A 22,125-nucleotide genomic window follows, 5' to 3' on the forward strand; every position below is an offset into this window, starting at 1 on the left:
TGTCTGCATATTCCACAATACTGATATCACTTTTAACACTCTCCAATATATCAGAATCGCAATAGACACCAGACCTGCGCACAGCAGTCCAAGTGAGATCTTATCAACGTCTTGTGAAGAGGCAAAATGACATCTTTACATATGAATATGTTCCAGCATTGCAATTATTTTTTGAGTTGTATTTTCAATCTTTGCAACATGGCTCCTACCTACAACTTATCTATTAACACTCCAAGATCCCCAGCCTGTTTCTTCTAGTCTAATCACACCAATATAATATGACATTGAATATCCAATCATACTCAAGTGAATGACTACATTTACTGACACCCATTTTCCCATGTGCCCACAATTCCAGCCTATTCAAATCGTTCTGCAAAGACTGCACTGCATATCAGCAGCATTCCTGATTACTCTACCTATCTTTGCATCAGCAGCAAATAACTGTATGTCGTTTGTCAAATCCTTCCCAATATCATTAATGTACAGATTGAATAACAGCAGACCAAACACTGGTCCTTGTGGTACACTTGTTACCTTAAACCTTGCAGACTCAGATCCCCCATATACCACTTTTTGATGTCAGTCTGCCATCCACTTATCCCTGCTAATATAACCCAAACCCATTTTCTCCAAATTATGCAGCAGTCTGCCATGCTGTATTCTATCAAACGCCTTAGCAAAATCCAAAAGTATCATTGTATCTATCCCCCTTGTCTAGTTCAATGGTAACATCGTTATAGAATGTGAGCAAGTTGCTAAAACATGACCTTCCCTTAGTAAACCCATGTTGTTCATTGCAAAGTAGAGATTCACTGTCAATCCATTTCTGACAGCAGGCCCTAACCAATTTTTCCAATATCTTCACCACTCCTGATACTAATGGGTCGATAGTTGGATACACCAGTCTTTGCACCACCCTTATGCAATGGAATTATCATAAATTCCTTCCATTCCTGCAGAATCTTCTCTGTTCTGAGACTCATTAAACATCCTGGGTCAAAGTAATGACCAGTTCAATGCTAGTTCAGCTGAACACTTTTAGCACACATGCATGCTGATATTCCACCAGTCCCTATTGCTGAATTCTTATTCAGTTTGCGCAACAGCTCTAATACCCCAGCCTCACACATCTGCGTTTCTTCATCTAGTGAAGAGGTAACAGCGAGTTCAATGTTGTGCTCACCAGGTTGATAGCTTTTAACGAAATGGCCACTCATTAACTGAAACTCTTGTGCATCTTTAACGCTCACACCATCTGGATTTAGAAGTTATTTTCATATTCATTCTTTCTTTTACTTGCAGCATATCGATAGTTCTTGCGGGCTGCCTTTAGCATGCAGAGCCAGTTTCTTTTCATAATCAGACTTTGCTTTCCATACAAGTTGTCTGTTCTAGCCTGCTGCTTGTGTTCATAAGGGACGTCATTGTTATGCAAACAGTATTCGTTCTACATCGTCCTTTTCTTATGAACCTCTTGCTTAATAAAGATTACACTTCCATTTGATTCCTACTCTTTATTCTTCGAACTCTCAGAACACATTCTGATATCGCATTATTTAAGTATTGTTTAAAAGCTTCCCATGCACTGTCGATATTCTATCAATCCAGCAACCGATCCCATTCCACTGAACTCAGTATACTCCTCAGTTGGTCATAATTTCCCACTTTGTAGTTCAGCATGTAATTTTCTGAATGGAACATTCATAAATTTAGTCACTTCCCAAGTGAGTACCGCATTATCGCAGTCACCAACGGAAGGCAGAATAGTTACAATAACTATTCTGCCTTTCGTTGTTGACAGTTGTTTTCCTTTAACTGAAACGCGCTGACATTATAATCAAATCTAACTCTTCGACCTCAAGTTCCTTGTCACATGCTGCTTGAGGAAGTTGTCCCACAACAGCTCAATAAATGCATTTTTCATTCTTCTCATGAGATTCTACTGTTACCCAATCAAGATTTGGATAATTAAATTCTCCCATTATGATTACTCATTTCGCGCTGATCTTTTCTATTTGGTAATGCATTTCTTAATCACCAGCAACCGATCCAATAGGTCTGTAACAACCCCTGTAACATGTAATTTGTCTTGTTAGATTCCACCTCACACCAGATGGCTTCAAACTCACTGCCACATGAATTATTGTTAGTAGTATTGTATTACTACATTCATAAGTCTCAACTCTAACTGGATGTAGGTCATCCAATATCATTAGCAGCATGCCCCCTCCTCTCCTATCCACTCTATCCTTAAAAATACTCGATACCAGTTGTCTCATTCTGATAGCCAGGTCTAATTCCTACAATCAGAGGTTGCAACATATTGACTAAGGCAAACTCTACCCCTTTGTTTCTGATACTCCTAGCATTCGTGTACAGACATAATAATCTACCTGCATGTTCTTTTGTATACTCTTGTTTGCAGTCTGCCTGACACAGTTGGACAACTTGCAGATCTCTATTCTTCTCTAGTGCCTTACTTTTCTTTTCTTTGCACACATATGATTGGTCCAAACCAGACTATCTTAACCGGAAATCGTTCTCGCCTCTTCAACCTTTCCATGATAAAGCCCATTCCCATCATTAAGTTATATACCATTGTCGCTCTTAGACTCGCATTCACACCATTCCTCCCTTTATAATTTACTTTCTCCGATTGTGTTAGGTCTCATACCAATTATTAGTTTTACCAGACTCCAATAAGCTAAAGCTTTTTTAACCCTATCTAGCTTTTGGCAACAGAGTGGGGAGTTGTCTCCACCAATAGCCAACCAGACAGCTGGCCCATGACTATTACTAGTTATAGGCGGCCACCAATGAAGAGACTGGCAAACAAGTGCTGCCAGCTATAAGGTTACTGTCTGAAATGTGTTCTAGGGTCGATTTTCTTTGAGTTTGCAGGATATAAAACCGGCTTGCCTGTGCCAGAACGACTAGCTTGGAAACTGCTCGAAAAAGTTCCTCCAGTATCGTTGGGCAGCCTAGCGCAGGAGATGCAAAAGTCACTACACTGAGCTAGAGGCCATAAGCATGTTATGTTGTATTGAAAAATTGTGTTATTTGTATATAAAAAAAATTTCGTTGCTAAATTATATGCAATATACAGTTTGATTGTCTCATTGATTTTAAACAAGGTTAAAGAACAATAAAGCATAGCAAGAAATTATCAAAGCATCAAAGTTAGCACTTTTCAAATGCAGAATATCAAATTTCGTATAGCCTTCCAATATTCTGCACATAGTCTAGTAATTGTTTTAAGGAAACAAGATATTTTAGGATGGAAGATTCATTAAAAACTGCAATATATTTGGTGCAATGTTACATATACATCAAGGGCTTCACTTTAGTGAGTACAGAGTGGCAAATTCAAGGTACTGGATGCTGGACCATGCCTTACTTCTTGTAATATACATCTGTTATATTGTCTGGAGATCAATCTCTCTCTCGCCTCCCACTCCCAATGCTATTAGAGTATTGGAGGCTAGGGGTTAATCTTTCCTATTTTGCTATTTCATTTATGCAGTGGGACTATGCCTCACTTAGGAGGAAGTCTCACGCAACTTGACCAATGTGGGATGAATAGGGAACAAAACATTCCAGATGTGGAAAGGATCTCTACAACCTTACTTTTTTCTTGCAGCAACTTCACTCCAAAATGCTAATATTGTTGTGCCTTATAATACATCTCAAGCAACATCGGTTGTCACAGACTAATAAGAACCACTTACAGGGTTTAGGCAGAGGGTCTGTTCAAGAAGTACATTAGTCCCCAACAAAATTCAGTAACATTGCGAATGGGGAATACAAAAAGGTATGGATTAATCTTTAGAGGGGGAACTTTATATAGCCACATGGAATGCTCAGAGTCCATAGGTCGGATACTCTTGATATTGTCTGTAAAGATATGTAAGGCTATAGAATTGATATCCTGGGAATTACAGAGCAGATGGAATGCAGGTCACTTCAAGACAGGAGTAAGTGCTATTGTTTATTCAAGTGAATCAAAGCATCATGGGTAATTATATTGAAGACAGTTCAGGCAAGAATCCTTATTTATAATCCCATTAATGACAGGATACTTTGTATTTGACGTAACGCCCCTATCAATTGTGGTAGTTTAATAACCCCATGCAGATAAACATGATTAAGAGTAAGGAATTCAATGAATTTAATTTGACTACCCACCAAGGAGAGATTAACTTGACATCTGAGGGGACTAATGCAAAACTGGGAAATAGTATGAGGGAAAGGCCTGAGTGTGGCATATTTGATCTGGATGAAGGTATCACCTTTTGGGAAACTGTTGGAATTTGACCATGCTAACAGATTAATTACCAATGGTGGCTTCCAAAAACACCCACGCCAGACCAATGTGGGACATCTAACAAAAGTAGATTGATTACATCCTGATTATCAAACGATGGAAGACAAGCACGTAATGTGCATACTTGTGGAGCAGACTGGCACTGACCATGCACTAGTAAGTCAAAAGAGACCAATCTTTCAAGTCAGGCCCTGTCTCACTGAGTCCAAATTGAATGTAAATGACAGGAATAGAACAATACTAAGAGAAATACAGGAAATCACAAACAGATGGAAAGAATACTGGGAAAATGTGGAGAAGCCCTTTCATCAGGAAAATTTTGATTCAGAATCTCCTCCACTTATTGAAGTTGCAAGAGCAGTTAAACAGCCCCAGATGAAGACAGAATCACAGTATGGTTAAGGCCACAGGAGATGGAGGGATAAGAGTGCTTCATATTGTTACAAGGATGTGGGAGACAGGTTCATGGCATAGAGACTTGAAAAAAAGTCAGTTTCTTATCACTACACAAGAATAGAGATAAGGATCGCAAAAACTATAGAACCAGGGCCACATTATCCATTAGGCACAGTGGCTAGAGCATACAAAAACAGGATTTACAAAACTTTTACAGAAAAACAAAATTTTCAAAAGATTTTATATTTCCATTCACAAATATCAGTTTTAAAAAAAAAAAAATGTTTATTCAAAAATTCTTGAAAACAAATCATGAATCACATGCAACATAAGATGGTTAAGGTATATTTGCTTTACCGCATTTATTGGAAAATTCTCTTAATTTCGACGGTCAGTTTTATTACAGCAATCCCTCGATCAATGCGCCTCTGATTAGTGCATTTTCGATTAACGAGGCATTTTTTTTTCTATACCCAAATTCGATTAGTGTGCCTATACATCTTAGAAGTACGTTAGATTTAAAAATTTATGCTCGCACACATTTTTATGGCTATTTTAAAATAATCAGCCACCAGGATGAAATAATTTGGTCACTGATTAAAAACATTTCATAAGATTATTTAACAGCATACCATACTATTTCCATGTACACTATGTTCCAAATTTACCGCCAAAAGTTGTCGTCTGCTAATTACAACGTTTTGCTGATCATATCTCATGCCTCCTTTGCAATTGTTTTCTTTACTTTTTTTTTAATTTTACAATATTTTGCCCAACCTTTCATCATGAGTACAAGAATTAGTGAGCAAAAATATTGGAAGTGTGAAAATTAATCTAAAAGTAATCTCATTGAAAGAAAAATTTGAAATAAAGGAAAATTAATGCGAGTACAAAGCAAAGATAGGACAACAAAAAAGGTTGAATCAATTATAAGAGCAATTTTCAGCAAAGCTGCTGAATACAAAAAGTAAGGCAGCTTCAAGTTCATTATGCATGCACTCGAAATCAAAGTATTATAATGATTGAATTAGAGACTTCTTTCTACATAGATCGAAGATTGTAACCAAAAACGGTTCCGACTAAACACTGACTTTATTAATTCAAAAGCAATGTCTGTTTGCAACCTTGAAAGAAAGGGCTATCAATGACAGAAAAGAATTCCATGCTACTGCTGCGTGGTTTGAGCGTTTCAAAAAGAGAAATAGCCTACATATTGTTCTAATCACGGGCGAAGCTGCAAGTGCAGATAGGGAGTTGGCTGCAAATTATCCAGAGTGAAGAAAGAAAATTGTGAAAGAAGAGGTGTCGATGAAACCGGCCGTTTGGAAGCGAATGCCTTGAGGGACTTTTCTGGCCAAATCAGAGAAATCTCAGCCATCAAGTCACAAAGTCGAATGAAATTGTTAGCAATATGCGAGCCGTTTGGAAGCATTCTTCCACATTGTGCAAATGATTTTAGACTTGAGTCTAAGTTAATTAAATCTCATTCTGAGAAACAATGATTCCAATCTACTAAATTCAGATGCACAATCCTTGACAAGCCCAAAGAGATTTCCCAGAAACATTTTGAAAATATTTTTCGTACAATCGAAGTTTTTAAGTAGCAATACTTAGAGGTTGACCATGATGACGAGAGAAGCAGTAGAAGCAATAGGGCCATACTCTGTTGTATGAAAAAAGAAACAGAAGAAACTACGAAACTGCCAGAGAAACTACGCTAGCCCAATTCTTTTTTTTTTAAGTAGAATAATAAATTCATATTCAAAATGTTTCAATGTCTTTTTTTGAACTTAAATTTTTTAATAAAAAAATTAAATCAAAAACGAAGTTGAGGAACGAATTATACTTTCTCATAGGTTATTATATTCGATTAATGCGCCTGTTTTAAAGAATGCATTAATCGACGGATTGCTGTATTTCACTTTGTATAGAAAATGCTGATGAAGATAACTGACTGAGATAATCCAAATCCCAAATGATTTTTTATACGATTTAATGTTAAAAATGCTCGTCCACCTTCTGCATTCGTTCCCAAGATTGGTTCGAAGAAAATTCGAATACTGTTTGGCACTCCGGAAATTTTGAAAATAAGAATTGGTGCATAAAAGAATCTTATATATGGAGTAGTCTTTGCTTTGGAAACATTTTCGCTTCTGACATTGAATTATCAATAAGTCAAAAGTCGAAGAATTATAGGCAGCTCCTCTTTTATCAAGCTCCTTTTGTTAATCTATAATTGGATATTGGATATAACACTTTAATTCGAAATTTAATTCGGCGATTTTTCAAAAATCACAATATATATAATATATATCACATCATTTTAAGCATACAATTAAATCATGCAATTTTCTCATCTACAATACATTCTCCTTTGCGCCCTTTCCCACCTTACATACCATAATATATATTATATGAGGGGAGTACGGGCGAAAGCTTAGGAATCATAAAAATTTACGACTTCCGGTTTTACATAAAACCGGAATCATAAAAATTTACGACCAATGGATTTGCACGTTACGAAGTCGATATGACAGTTTTTGGAATGTCTGTCTAGGGGTACGTCGGGAGGAGGCAGGGAGTCGAAAGCAAGAATGCCTAGACCTACGAAAACCTTAATGCGGTCTGCATAGAACAATAATTTAATCTTTCATACAAGCAAGATTTTATTAAATATCATTCTAAATAGGATTGAGGCCAAAGTTGCTGCAGATATGCTTGAGGAACAAGTAGGTTTTAAGAAAGGTAACGGGTACAACAGATCATAGAAAAAGTATAAAGAATTTAGTCTCCCTATAGTAGTTTCATAGACTAAAGCTTTTAACTGTTCAGCATATGAAACTGAGAAGTAATAAAAAGGATGAGTTTTCCTCAATGCACTAAGGCTGATAGCTAACTTGTAAAGGAAGCAAGAAGCCACGGTAAGAACAGGTGTTGGATTAACTGATTGACTCCAAGCTAGAAAGGGAGTTAGGCAAAGACACCATGTGTGTAGCACTGGATGAGCTCAAGACAAGAATTAGGATAGGTTACAGATTGATCAATAATTTGGGGGCATGTTGATACAGTATTCCACTAATGTCAAGGTAGAACTAGGACAAATTTTTAATAAAGTTAACGACATCAGTAAAAACAGAGGACTTCAACCGAATCCTAGCAACACGATTGTGGTTCTCAAATGAAATACAGATAGGAAGCTCCTGAAAAATAAGTGTACCTTAATAGAGAAAGAATTAAGTCAGCAAGTTCGAGTGCCTGGAATCCATTAATAATGTGAAGGATTGCTGTTCAAAAGATGTCATAAGATTAGGAATGGCTAGTACTGTTCTAAAATCTGGATCTTCCTCTCCCCCACAGTAAGAAAGTTGGGGATTTTAGATGCAGCAGTTTTTCCAACAGCGACTTATGGATGAGACTTGGAACCTAAAGAATTCTTTGGAAAAGGACAGCTGCTTTTGAGATGGTGTTACAAAAAGCCGTTTAGGATACCATATACTGATAGGCACACAAATGGATGACTGCTAAAAGGATCAGCAGAACTTTAAGGCTCCTTAAGGATATTGACAAGAAAGCTTAAATACTTCGGATACATTGCAATGACTTCTCAGAAGAGTAATAGAAGGTAACGTTCCATGAAAAATAGGAAGTGAGATGGATGGTGTCTGGAGTAACTGATCTTCAGAGAAGCATCTTCTAGAAAAGCATATTGGGCACTCAGATGCACATCACTGAGCATCTGAGTACCCAATCAATGAACAGATGGATGAATGTCACATACACATCAGGGAGAATGTAAATTATTACGTTCAAAAACGTGAATTACAAAATCAGTCGCACGGCAGGTGCTTGCTTTGGTTGTAGCTATGAGACTAGTTCAAAGGAATCTTCAATAATTCAAATTCTCTAAGTGAAACAGGATGAAATTATAAAGGATACAGTAATGCAAAAAATGATGTCACAGAACAGAAGACTGGCATACATCAAAGGGGGTTAAGATTCAACACTTGCTGAAATTGGAGTATGATTTTGGATTACAAATATTAATATTTATCCATATTAATATGGATAAGATGCTGAAATCAAAATTATATACACATATATGGGGAATGCAAGTCTGCTAGATTTAAGGTAACCACTGGTGTACCACAAGGGTTACTCCACTGTTATTCAATATTTATATTAATGACTTGTTGATGCAAAGCAGGAAGGTTAATCAGGAATGCAGCTGGTATGCAGTACTTGCACATTGATTTGAATAGGTTGGAATTCTGGGCCTGTGAAAATAGCTGTCAATTCAATATTAAGTTGTCTTGTCAACTCACACTAAGTCAGATTAGATATCTAATGTAGTTTTGTATTGGTGGGATTATGCTAGAAGATCAGGGGCCATGTAGCAAAGATTGCAAACAACTCAAAAGATAATTGCAATGCTGAAACGAACATTCACATGTAAAGATATTTCTTCAAAGATCTAACTCAAAAACCATGCAATTGTAGTCCATGCATGTGGAAGTCCTTTCACCCAAATTCAGTATTCAGTTCATAACTGTCGACCTGGTTGGCCGAGTGGTTAGTGTATCTGCTCTCCAGCGAAAAGGTTGCAAGTTCGAACTCCGCCGTAGGCATGAATGTTTGAGATTGTCTGAAAATACTAGTGGCGGGCGGTAGATGGCCTTTTTGTCGGTGACAGCTATAGAAGACTCACCCTCGATGAGTCTTCATACTTCCTGGAGGTGTCGCATAATAATAATTAACTAGAAGTGATGCTGTTTGAAAAATTACGAAAAATCCTAATATGGCCATTTTTTTTGCGTATATGCTGCATGTTTATGTATATCTGCATAATTGTTTCTATTCCAGTTCAGTCATCCAGATGGAATTGAGTTTTCTTTGGACTGCAGTATTGATTTTAGATGGTTTGGATCATGACCAAATCCAAACCACCTAAAATAGCTGGCTTAAAATTATATAAGAGCAAAACAACCAATGTTAAGGATAATGAAAGTTCAGAATCAAGATGAATACCACAAGACATGGGAGGTTCCAGATGTTTTCAATATTATCGATCAATGTCACTGCTCATCAGAAAATAATCAAATGAATTTATTACTTGGTTCGAAGAAATACATTGTTTAACCATTGGGTAAACGGCCTCGCCTACTCCCTATACGGGAACAAATAGGCGTTAGCTGATTTTTTTTTTTTTTTTTTAACCATCCAGTGGCGGCTCGTAAGAATTTGTAGTGGTGGCGCTGTAACAACAATAAGTAAAACAAAGTCCATGGATTGAAAAAATTATATCATTAATAAAACTAACAACTATTCTCTTCGCTCATTCATACAAAGATGCAAATTAAATAAATTAAATATTATATAGAAAAAGAAAATCCCCACAATATTTACCTGCGATAACGACGTTAATCGGTCTGATGCGATCTACATTGGATGCAGCTCGTGTTGAATATACTAGCCTGCACAGCACGTTGACTATTGCAAAATATACATATACAACTATTGCTACAAAATGAATTATATACTATCGAGTGGTATTGTATTACATTACAAACAAGAAAATAACAGTTTTAGATAAATATAATAATTTAAGCACATCGATAATAAAACGGGAACTTTTAATTTTTTTTTTTTTTTATACTGGAGGGTCTGCAGCCCTGATGGACGAGCCACCAGTGGAACCATCCCTTATTAATGAGATCATGAATATTCACAAACTCAACCCCCGGCCCTAAAGCCAGTCATTTCCTCCTCCATTTACATGTTTAGTAACTAAAAAATTCTTCCAGCCATGGTTAACCTCAATGACACATTTTGTATTTTATTTGCTTAGGTACTACTAATATGATTTAATGAAATCAAAAAAGGAAAAAAATAAAAATTAACAGTGCAATGACTTCTCTTTTCTTTGGACAATTTTTAAAAATTTTTTAAATTCATTTCACATGAGCTGTCTTCTGTTAGTCACTTTTCAAATGCTGCTCTATGTTAACTCTTGGCCTGGGCTATTTGCTCTAAGTGATGCACCACTACCTTTGCAACACTTGACCAATGATTACAACACCTATAAAAACAGATAACATGCCCAATTCCTCAAACAATACTATTATCCATGTAATATCTAGCGTACATTTGAATATATATACAAGTAACAAAGAAATATAGCTTTCAAAACAGCACTTTAAGCCAACAACTAACATGGTTTACTTGGACAGGGAGAGTTGTTTACTAGTTAAAACAAATTTAACCACCCGAGGTATTGGTCTTTAAATATTGTTATGGGTGATAAACTAAGCGTGTTTACAAAACAAAGTAATAATACATTCTTTAAGTCGCAATATATATTATATTACAAATCTATGCAGAAAGTTTTCTTATAAGGTGGGTTTAAGATACACACAGTTTCTTTCGTGTATTATTCACAATGAAGGATGAATTTATGTTATCCATGAACAATAATTTAACATTCACATGCGCGATGTATCCAGTAACATCTGGTCTGACTTGTCTTAACAGCAGAAGCGGCTCGTGCATAGGCACCGCGGAACTGCAGCAACCCTAATTTTTCTCGATATATTTATATTTGCTTGTAATATTTAAATTTTATCAACAATCCTATATAACTCTCTTATTTTGTATAAAAATAAAAAATAATAAACATCTTGTAGCACGCTAGCAAGCATATGCACGTCATAGCGAGATGCGAGCTATTAGCGTAATGCGGCACTGTCCGTCGCGCAGTTCCACTGTTTATATGCAGTATGCACCAGTAGTAGAGCTTATCGGGTTTACTCAGCGACTGATTAAACACGATTATATTTACTCACGATATGAGTAAACAAATTTAAAGACTGAGTATCAGTCTTGAAATTTGTTTACTCATTTTCGAGTCTAGCCGGCGACTAGAGGAAATTTTTCTAAGCCTTTTTTCGACCGGTTCCCGAGTTAGTCGATCTCTGGCACGGGCAAGCGGGTTTTTCCTCCCCGAAACTCGGGTTTTTCGTCCCGTAAACTCAAGAAAATCGACCGTAGAACCCACATTATTTCAGACATTAAATATATTGTGTTAGGGACCACGAGATGGCGGCACATTTGAGCCATCTCTCTTCACTGTGTACCGCTTAATTAGTGATAGCCTTGGGCCATCTATCTCTGATTGGGTACCAGTGGAGATTGAACTGCCCAGTCTCCAAAAGTTAGATAGGGCTAAATGGCCTCGCCTACTTCCCGTATAAGGGAATAAAACGGCGTTAGCTGATTTTTTTTTTTTTTTGTATTTTATTATTTTCATATATATATATATGAAAATAATATATATATTTTATATATATATATAAAAGTGTATATATATATACACTTTTAGGATATTCGTTGGTATGTCTTTCATTTAATATGTTAAATAAAATGCTTCTTTTAACTTTGTCAAATGCAATGTGTTTCTAAATTGTATTCTCTTTTATTTTTAGGCAAAAGGCTGGGTCTATACATGATCGTCCTTTTCTAAATCCATTCCGTACTTCTAAAATAAAGCTTTCAGAATATTTCATTAGTTTGCTATTTAAAATTCTGATATATATTTTGTAACAGGAATTTAGTATACTCTCTTTATTACCTTTTTTTAAAGTAGGAATCACAATTGCTTTTTTCCATTCTATTGGGGTGGTTACCAGTTGTATAAATTTTAAAAATAATAGGCTTTCTTTGAATCTTGTCCCTGCATATTTATAGTTCTGAACCTTGCTTACCTTCTCCAGATAATTTTTGGTTTGTTTCTTTTAGGCTGATTTCTAATTCTTTAATTATTTCCTTTTCATTAAGTGTTTGTCAGTCTTTTTTAAAATATTTATCTGTCCGCAACTCAGCGTAGAAATTTATAAATTCTAATTTCAATATAGTGTTTTTGTTTTCTGTAGTATCTGCATTTAGATGTTTCAAAATCTTATAAATCATGTTCTAAATTAGAAACGAATTTGTTCCATGATTGTCTTTTTCTGACTTCTCTTTTAGCTATGGCTTATTCTTTTATATTATATTTCATCTTCTAATCTTTTACTACTTAACCATTTATGATAGGCTTCTTTTTTCATTTTGATTATTTCTTTGGTTGTATCACCCCATATCTTCAGTTTTTTCCTTTTATTGAATTTTTTGGTATTTCCTAAGCTTTCATTTGCTGCTGCATTTAGTATCGTTTTTATATTAAGCAATTCTATTTCTTCATTTTGTTTTACTTTATCTAGATATTGATTAATTCTTTGTTCATATAGCCATTGTATATCTGTGTCATTTAAGTCTAGGTTTATAAACAAATGTTTTAAATTTTCTTTCTGTTCTTGTTACACTTTACTTAGTATGCATGTTTCGAACGTTGCGGCACCCCCACGATTTCAAGCCACGAGCCAACACTGCTTGACAGATAATTTTTTTTAAAAAAATAACACTAACAATCATTTAATCATGTTCATGCATTTAATTGCAGTGAACCAATTCATCTTGTGAAGCTCAGGATAATTAATATTATAACTGCATACCTACCTTCAAAGGTAAAGGAATTGGAAGAACATTCATAGATGTTATTGAGATAACTAGTTTATTTTGTTAATGAAACTGTTAGAAGAGTACAATGAATTAAAAAAAAAATATTGCCTATTTCACATCATGGGTACTATACACATCTAGAGTTAATATTAAACTAAACTAATGCACTGATTTTATTAAAACTACAGGAAATAACTAATTTTATTTAAATGCATTAATGATATGAAAAACTTGCATTCCTTGCTCACCAAGCAGGTGAGATTTACTGTTATAACTGCTATAACTAAACTACTTTACTGTTATAAGTGCTATAACTAAACAGTAAGTCTATGCAGAGTGAAAACCCTGCAATATTGCAGTGAGAAGGGATTTGGTACTCTGGGGGAGGGGGAGATAAAACAGATCAAGCTTAACTACCAATAAAAAAAATTCATAAGAAAAATAACATTCTGAACCATAAAGGAGGGAAAAAAAGCAATGACTGGCTCATGTCATGACTTAGAAAACTGTGAACTAAACTTGCAACAGTTTCAGACATTCTTTAGAAGAAAAATAATGTGTTCTAATTAAGGATTTCAGATCCAGAAGTTTTACTTGCAACTCTGGAGATAAAACTCCCAATGAATTTGTCAGCAGCCACCTGTGATCAAATAACCTGACAGCAAATTAATGTTAAAAAAAAGTATAAACTATGGAGGGGAAAAGCATTTACAATGAGGCCAAAAATTCACTTACCATTTGTTTACTCCGTGGCGGGTGGATTTCTGAAGTCCTGGGGACAGCATATATCTATCTTGAAAAACAATCACATTCACCAATCCATTAAGACAAGCTAGGAAGGCAGCCCATGCTTCAAATATCACAGGATCAGATGGAAATTAGTGTATCATGTAGAAAATATTACATGGCAGAAGCTATTTTTAAGAGATGGAAAAATATTAATAAGTGACTGCACTAATCTGCCAAAATTGTAGAGAACATCTTAAGACCAAAAGGCACCTAATTAGAATTTCAAATGTTTTTTCCCTATATTAATACTTATACTCTGAAGAAGCTTATTTGAAATCCAGCAAAATAAACCTGTTAAAATATTGAGATAAGTAAAAATCCATTACATCTCTCAAAAGGCAACTGCCTAGCCAGACAACATTCACATATACAAGACTTATAACTGGCTGATCACTTTGCTGTGTGTATAAATAAAAAAAATTAAACTTATCCTAGGCAAAGTGTCTTGCAGAAACTGTTAACTTTTTTGTCCAAAGGGCAGCAAGACCAATCTGTCCAGTAATTAATATCACTGAGTAAAAGTCGGAAAATTGAAATATTTAAGAAAACTATTTTGGTAGCAGTGAGTCTCCAGGTTAACCTTGACCAACTGAATGATAGTATAGAGAACAACGGTTTTAAATCTTGAAGTTGGAGACACCTGAAAACTACTATTTCAAATGAATAGGACAAAGTGTACCACCAAAGTTGTAGATAGGATTAATGGCAAGTGATTTATATACACTACTTGGAAAGAATTCAATGGACACACCTATGGGCAAGGTGAATCATAATGAAACTAGTTATGTTTGTAGCCAGTATAAGTTAGAATATGGTGCTCCAAAATCAGTGCAACTATTTGGGTGAAATGTAATATAAAGGAACTGGAAGATTTTGCAAGGCATGATAGAATTCAATGTTGTAGGCCTATCTGTTCAGCAAACTGAACCATCTCAGGTCAACAATCGGTGCTACACGCAATGGACGACCCACGACACTTACTGAACATTACCATGGGGTGCTACAAAGGAAATGTAAAAACCACAATTTGTCAATAGACATGCTGAATGTGGGGTTCCAGGCATTGACTAGAACACAATTCTGCATAAAACCATTCAGAACTATGGCTCAACACAGGTTTTCATTCTAGGACTAATATGAAAGCCTTATCTGAGCCAATGCGTAATCTTGAGTTGTTCAAAGATCACGTACAGTAGGTCATAGAAGCTTGGTAAGCACCAAATCATGCTACTCTAAAAGGCAGATAGATGGGATGTGGTGTGGAGGATGCCTGATGAACATCTTACCAGAGTGTAACCCCAACTATGAAATTTGGAGGTGTGATGGTCCTGTTTTTGCTGGTTTGGTCTGACCTCTGTGATGCCAGAAAAAAATTGTGCTCAGAGGTATCTGAACATTCTGAATAATGTAATGCTCATTTTGTAGAATTTCTACAAAACTGACATTATCTCTTTTAGAGATAGCCAATGCACTGCATTTCTAAATCTAAAAGAAAATGACTGGCCTACATACACCCTTGATCTCAACTCAATGCACATCAATCATCTGTGGGGTGAACTAGTCATGTGAGGTCCAGTCCAGGACCTCATTACATGACTACAGGAAGAATCCTCAATTCCCACTGATCAATATTGTATTCTTTCCACAATATGGTCCTCAACAGCCAAAACATTCCCCATAGGATTGCTGCAGTCATCACTGCAAAGAGGTCCTACATCTTAAGGGTGCACCAAGGCTGTTTGTTCCTCACACTATAGTGTCCACTGACTTTTTCCAAGAAGTGTATATGACAGTAGATAAAGTTTTTAACCATAAGTCACTCCTGCACTGGAGAGGCTTAATCACCTATAAGAGAATGACCAAGAAAGTTGCATTTCTAGTTCACTAGATTAGCACTGCATATAACAGGTGAACTACAAATCAGACGGGTGATACCAGCATGGCAGGAAAAAGCAAGATCTAGATGGTTAATTTGCTTAGATCTATCTTCACATGGATCCTTTTGAACACTAAGATAAGGAGACAGACTAATTTAGAAGAAATTGAGAGGAAGTTGGTAATGTAAACAATGATACACATCAGTTTGATACTGGGGGACTAGGAAGTTCTGATAAACACCTAGAACAAAAATTATATTAAATTAAAGCAACTGATATAACCACAAGAAAGAACATACTAGTAGTTATGAAGGCAACTGTTCGTTCTAGTTGCTTGAATATAATTTTTGTTCTAGGTGTTTATCATTACTTCCAAGTCCCCCCCCCGCCCGTATTTACTACTGTTTGGTTAGGGCTGGTCTTTTAATGCAACTACACTTGTTTCTCATGTTAGTGGCTTAATGGAATAAAACAGTCGAGAAGAAAGATTAAAAGTATAATTCTCCCAACATTTCATTGTCACTATGATTTATCAGGGAGTAGAATAGACATAATACATACACAAAGGCAACAGAAAAGAAAGTGCATATGAACGAAAGACTAGAGTGCCTATTAGCATCCCAGGATGTAAACTGGGAATCTCCATGTAGCATTTTCCATATTTTGGGAAGTTAGATGAAACCCTATTTATTCAAATTAAGCCAATTTCTGATTTCTGAGAGCTGCAGATTCTTCCTGTGTTCATAGTAGGGTAACTTGAAGGAACAGGGAATTATCCCACCAAAAGCCAAATCCACAACATGAGGGATTTGGCTTTTGGTGGGATAGTTAGAAAGGTAGATAGCTTCAAGTGAGACTTGAAAGCAAAAGATGCTAAGTGCCTCAGATATATGGGATGATAACATTACTAAAATCTTTCTGAAGAGATCAAGGATTGCAGAGAAACATTTTTTTTTATATATTGTGAGAGCTATAGCCAAGGTGAGGAGTAAATAAGTTCTGCAAGAGAGGTCTCTGAAGCAAAGGTAATATGATATTGATTAGTGTTTTATTAACATTTGACCTCCATGGTGTCAGACACATTGTGGGAAGTCTCACTATTGCACATCCAACCGTGCCTTAAACTGATTCAATGTGTCTACACTCAATGCATTCCAATCACCTTCCATGCAACCTACTCCTCTGTTTACATCCTCTATTATACAGTTTCCAGTGATGGTCCCTAGTTCTACTCCCTTCTCATTCTATGAAAAATTTCTTCCACGTCGATTCGATAAATAACCTGACTAGCTTTTATCCTTCTATTTGATGCTCTGCAACATACATTCTCTGTCCTCATACTCCACATTCCAAAGACCACCTTGGTGAATCTTCTCTGGACCCTTCCCAACACATCCTCGTCACAATGAAAACCCAGTGACCAAATCTGAGCACAATAATCCATGAGGCCTTATACAATGGAATCATAACCTCTATTTCTACATTATTGCCATTATGCAATGTGATGTCTTCAACTTTTGCGATGTGACCTCTGAATTTCAGGTGCCTGTCCACCATCAGTTCTAGATCTCTCATTTCTAGTTCCATTAAAGTTTCCCTACCAAGTGTATACTTTGCATCCCATCGTTGCTTACCAAATCTCAGAACCTTACATTGTTTTACTGATTGTATGTCACTGAGGTGGGGGAAAGTGAAATTTATCTGCCTATGTCAGTGGGTTTAAGAGCAGGTTACCACTGGGAAGACCTGTCCAGAACCAAACTATTAGTTTCCTTTTCTATAAGTAAACTAGATTCTAGGATGAAGACTTAAGATGAAAGAGCAATGCTTCTGGGTTCTGAGGTCAAACAAAAAACATCTTTACCAGATAGGTTTGAGATGGGCAGTCAAGAGCTAGTTTTTCAAAATATTCCATAAAAAAATTTGGCAAGCACAGAACAGACACTATTTATACCAAAATATATCCAGAATGAATAGCAAAGGAAAAGAGATCTGCAATATCAGGAGGAAAAAGTTTTTATAATAGTGTTAAGGGAATATTGGCAAACAGTGATGTGATAAATATAAATTTAATAGAATTTTTTTAAGTTGTAGTTTACACAATGTATGACCATATCTATGAAGATGTCAAGATAGACAACTATTGCTGAACTACATGAAATATCAGGAGGAAAAATTTTTTTTTTATAAGCAATATAGTGTTAAGAGAACATTGACAAACAGTGACAGGATAAAGAAATTCAATAGAATTTTTTTAAGTTGTAGTTTACACAATGTATGACCATATCTATGAAGATGTCAAGATAGACAACTATTGCTGAACTACATGAAATATCAGGAGGAAAAATTTTTTTTTTATAAGCAATATAGTGTTAAGAGAACATTGACAAACAGTGACAGGATAAAGAAATTCAATAGAATTTTTTTAAATTTCAGTTTACACTCAATGTGCATGACCATATCTATGCAGATAAAGATGCAGAAATATTGCCCAGCTGCATGAAATTTATGCATTGTCCTTCCTACTATAATGCAGCATCAGCACTGCATTCTGAACACTGAATAGAATACTAGAAATATTCTGAAATATCATTCTAATATTTCAGAAGCCTCTGCTTAGAAAGTATTCTTGGAAATAATACATAAAATGTATAATCTTTTGGATTCTAAACCTATGCTTCTAGTGATGGTTTAGAAGTCTTAACAAAGCAACCATTGCTCTGAAGCAAGTAGAAGCACTAGACCTAATGGCCAACACTAGCTTAGCTCCAGAACATTAGGCTGGATGTTGCCAGCATTCTTTCTAGATATTTCCCTCCTAAAAGAAATCACCATCTTGCCAACTGACCAACCCTCAAGAAGCTATTTGATAAGAGTAGTCAACACCAGAGCTGATAAGGGAAGTACTATTGTTATTCTTAATGTAGTGAATAAAATAGAAAACCAGCCATTTCTCAGAAAATGCTCCACATACAGAACTTTAGATTACAATCTCACCAAATCTGATAAATTAATGTTCCCTATTCCTGCAAGTTAGGAACAGGAAACTATGGACAGATAGGAAGACCAGTCAGCATCATGTATTAAAAGCATTTCAGACCATGTTTTGAATACAACTCAGAATCAATTGAAGAAAGACCATGCTCCACAGTAAATTTAGAAGCAAGACTTTAGAATCTGCAGTTGCTCTCAAAAAGCAGCCCATAGGTTGCGAACTTCTTCAAATATGAGAAACAAGATCCCAGCTAGTTAGTAGTCTCATTCACATATTTCAGTTGTTGCCTTTAGATATTACCAGTGTCATTATACCCTGATGTTGCAATAGGCAATATAGGAAGAATATTTGATAAAAATAGCACAGAAAGGATTGTTCTATTCCATTAAGCCTTTAATAAGTCTCCTGGCACTCAAGCTTTTACACAGACCATGTTTCAGCAGTGCTTTACTGCCAATTACAAAATCAGCCAAAACTTGTAATCTCATGGCTTTCTTCTGAAGTGGAGGTGCAGAAGAAATTCAAGAGTATGCTAGCTACACATGGCTCTACACCCTCATGCAAGTGTTTAAAGCTATGATATTTTTGATCTAGTTGTTTTAACCAACTAACATGGAAATGATATATTATTGATTCTGCAACTATCTTTTGTACTGCATGCCAATATAACTTGTTTTCAAAAATGTGCTTGAAATATAATCTGGAGAAATGCAAAAAAATTACAGCATGCAGTGACAAAATACCAGACCAGTAGTTATCAGTGCATCTCAATGGAAAATCCAGAAACAAATGTGCAGGGGAATTTGGTTAAGATCCGATTAGAAATATGGTTAAGTTATTGTGTTATCATATTAGATCAGAGTTACTACATTAATTTTTAAGTAGGTATAGACGAGAATTACAAAATTTGATTATTTAGTCCACTGAAACAGATTCTTGCGATTAAATTACTCATTGTACAATCCAGTAACTTGTTTGACATTTTTAACTTCAGCAAAAAAAAAAAAATAATAAAAATCTAAAAAATAAGTATTATCTGAAACTCAAGGTAAAAATGCACATTTTAGGATTACCCCTTAGTGCTTTTCAGCCTTCACGAATTTACATCAGGAACTACTTCAGCAGCAGAACTGACAATAAAGGTATCATCATTAAAGCACTTATTACCCTTCACGGCCAAAACCGCTTAAAAAAAAAAGACAAAAACTGAATGGAATCTATCACTTCTAGCTCAATAGGTCATGAAGCTCATGACCTATTGAGCGAAATATATAGTGATAGATTCCTTTTTTTTTTTTTTTTTTTTTTTATTAATGCACGAGGCTGTTATTTTAAAAAATATACTGTCTAACACGTCTCTATCCTCTTTAACGTCTAGTAATATCTTCGTTTATAGCCAAGTGGCAAAAAACCTACATTAAGTATTTATATTTATATAAAAATGTAACAGCAACTCACAAAGGAAAACATTTTGCTACGTAGCTATAATACAATATACATATATATATATATAAAATATACATATATATAAAATATACATATATATAAAATATACATATATATAAAATATACATATATATAAAATATACATATATATAAAATATACATATATATAAAATATACATATATATAAAATATACATATAAAATAAAATCAAAAATTTCTGTAAATTCTTATATAAAGTTCTTTCTTTCTCTTTTCCACTTTAAATAACGAATTTTCTCCCGACATCGATATTTTTAAACAAATAACGATTATCAAAAGAAAATATATAAATATAATATAAAGGAAATAAGCGGCTAATTAAATTAATCTACATATGCATGATACTTGAAATGATATGAACACACCACAGCAAGAGAAAACATCCAACACTCACAACATCCACTGAAAGAAAGAACGATTCCTTCCAACACAAATTTTGAGCAAGGGATTTTTGGAACAGCTCGCCACCTATTGACAAGCAGGAAAAAACTTAACTAACAGCAGATATTATTCATAGAGTTGAAATAAAAACAATACGTTCTTGGAGATTTTCAACTTTAAACTGTACTGACATACGGGGTGAAGCAAAAGCTTTTCATATTCCCTGCTATCTTAAGAGAAACTGTGAGTGGAGAAAGTTTATGAGTTAATTGCTCGCCCTGAGTGGGATTGGAGATTAGTCCTCAGTCTTGAAGTTTAGGATGGCTTTAGGCTTTTTATGTTTGAAATAATCCATTGTGTCATAATCTGCAGCTAGATGGATCAGTTTGTTAGGATGCACAGATGCTTTTGAGAAGAATTTGATTGCTATAGTCTGCATGAAAGTGTAAATATAGGGGACATTTGTGTCCCGATGAAGTTGCACAGTAAGTATGAACCATGGGGCGTTCAAGATCATTCTGAGACATTTATTTTGCACACGTTGTAACTTAAGAATATTAGTATTAGCGGTATGACTCCAGGCTGGTGAAGCGTAGATGAGTATTGGGCGAACCATCAGTTTATATATGAGTCGTTTGATTCTGGTGCTCAGCTTGCTGTTTCTGTTAATTAGCGGATAGAGATGGTTTTTGATGTGTTTGCACAGAGAGTCTTGATATGGGAGCAGAAAGTCAGTTTTCTGTCTAATACTACTCCAAGATATTTGATCTCAGTTAGCTGTGGGATTTTTTTGTTGAATAGGAGGATATATTCTTTAGGAAGCAAAGATCTTCTAGAGAATAGGACGGCAACGCTTTTCTGGGGATTCGCTTGGAGCCGCCAATTGGCGAAACATTGTTCAATTTGTGATAGGTTTTCTTGTAGTTTCTTGATGGCTAGGTGCGGCTTTAAATATCTGGCCAATATCGCTCTATCATCTGCGTATAGAACTTTGATTGAAGACAATAGGTTGTGCGACATATCACACAAGTATAAGGAAAATACAATCGGTGCTAGTAAGGATCCTTGTGGAACTCCAGCCAAGATGCGTTTTTGTGTCGAAACTACCACACACATCCTGAGTTGCATGTGCCTATCGTAGAGGTATGCCTTTATTAGATGAATGATTCCCATTGGAATACCAGATGATATCAGTTTGTATAGCAAACCATAATGCCAAACCTTGTCAAATGCACTGGCTATATCAAGGAAAATAGCCCCAGTGCATTGACGCCAGTTAAAACCCGTGATGATATATTCTGCTAATCTGTGTATTTGTTGTGTGG

At 35.5% G+C, this 22,125-nt stretch overlaps 1 long non-coding RNA gene across 1 annotated transcript; it reads right to left on the reverse strand.

Annotated features, from left to right (window-relative positions):
• Positions 1–10,530: 10,530 nt before the first annotated feature.
• Positions 10,531–20,805, reverse strand: LOC150096626 (uncharacterized). The gene is made up of 3 exons (XR_016549789.1): positions 20,785–20,805; positions 14,009–14,187; positions 10,531–10,799 (listed from the first exon to the last, which is right to left on the reverse strand). It is a non-coding gene; the product is annotated as an uncharacterized LOC150096626 (long non-coding RNA).
• Between the last annotated feature and the right edge of the window lie 1,320 nt (positions 20,806–22,125).

Source organism: Typopeltis vanoorti, chromosome 18 (assembly GCF_054136105.1).
Source record: "Typopeltis vanoorti isolate ZY-2024b chromosome 18, IOZ_Tvanoo_1.0, whole genome shotgun sequence".
Taxonomy (NCBI): domain Eukaryota; kingdom Metazoa; phylum Arthropoda; class Arachnida; order Uropygi; family Thelyphonidae; genus Typopeltis; species Typopeltis vanoorti.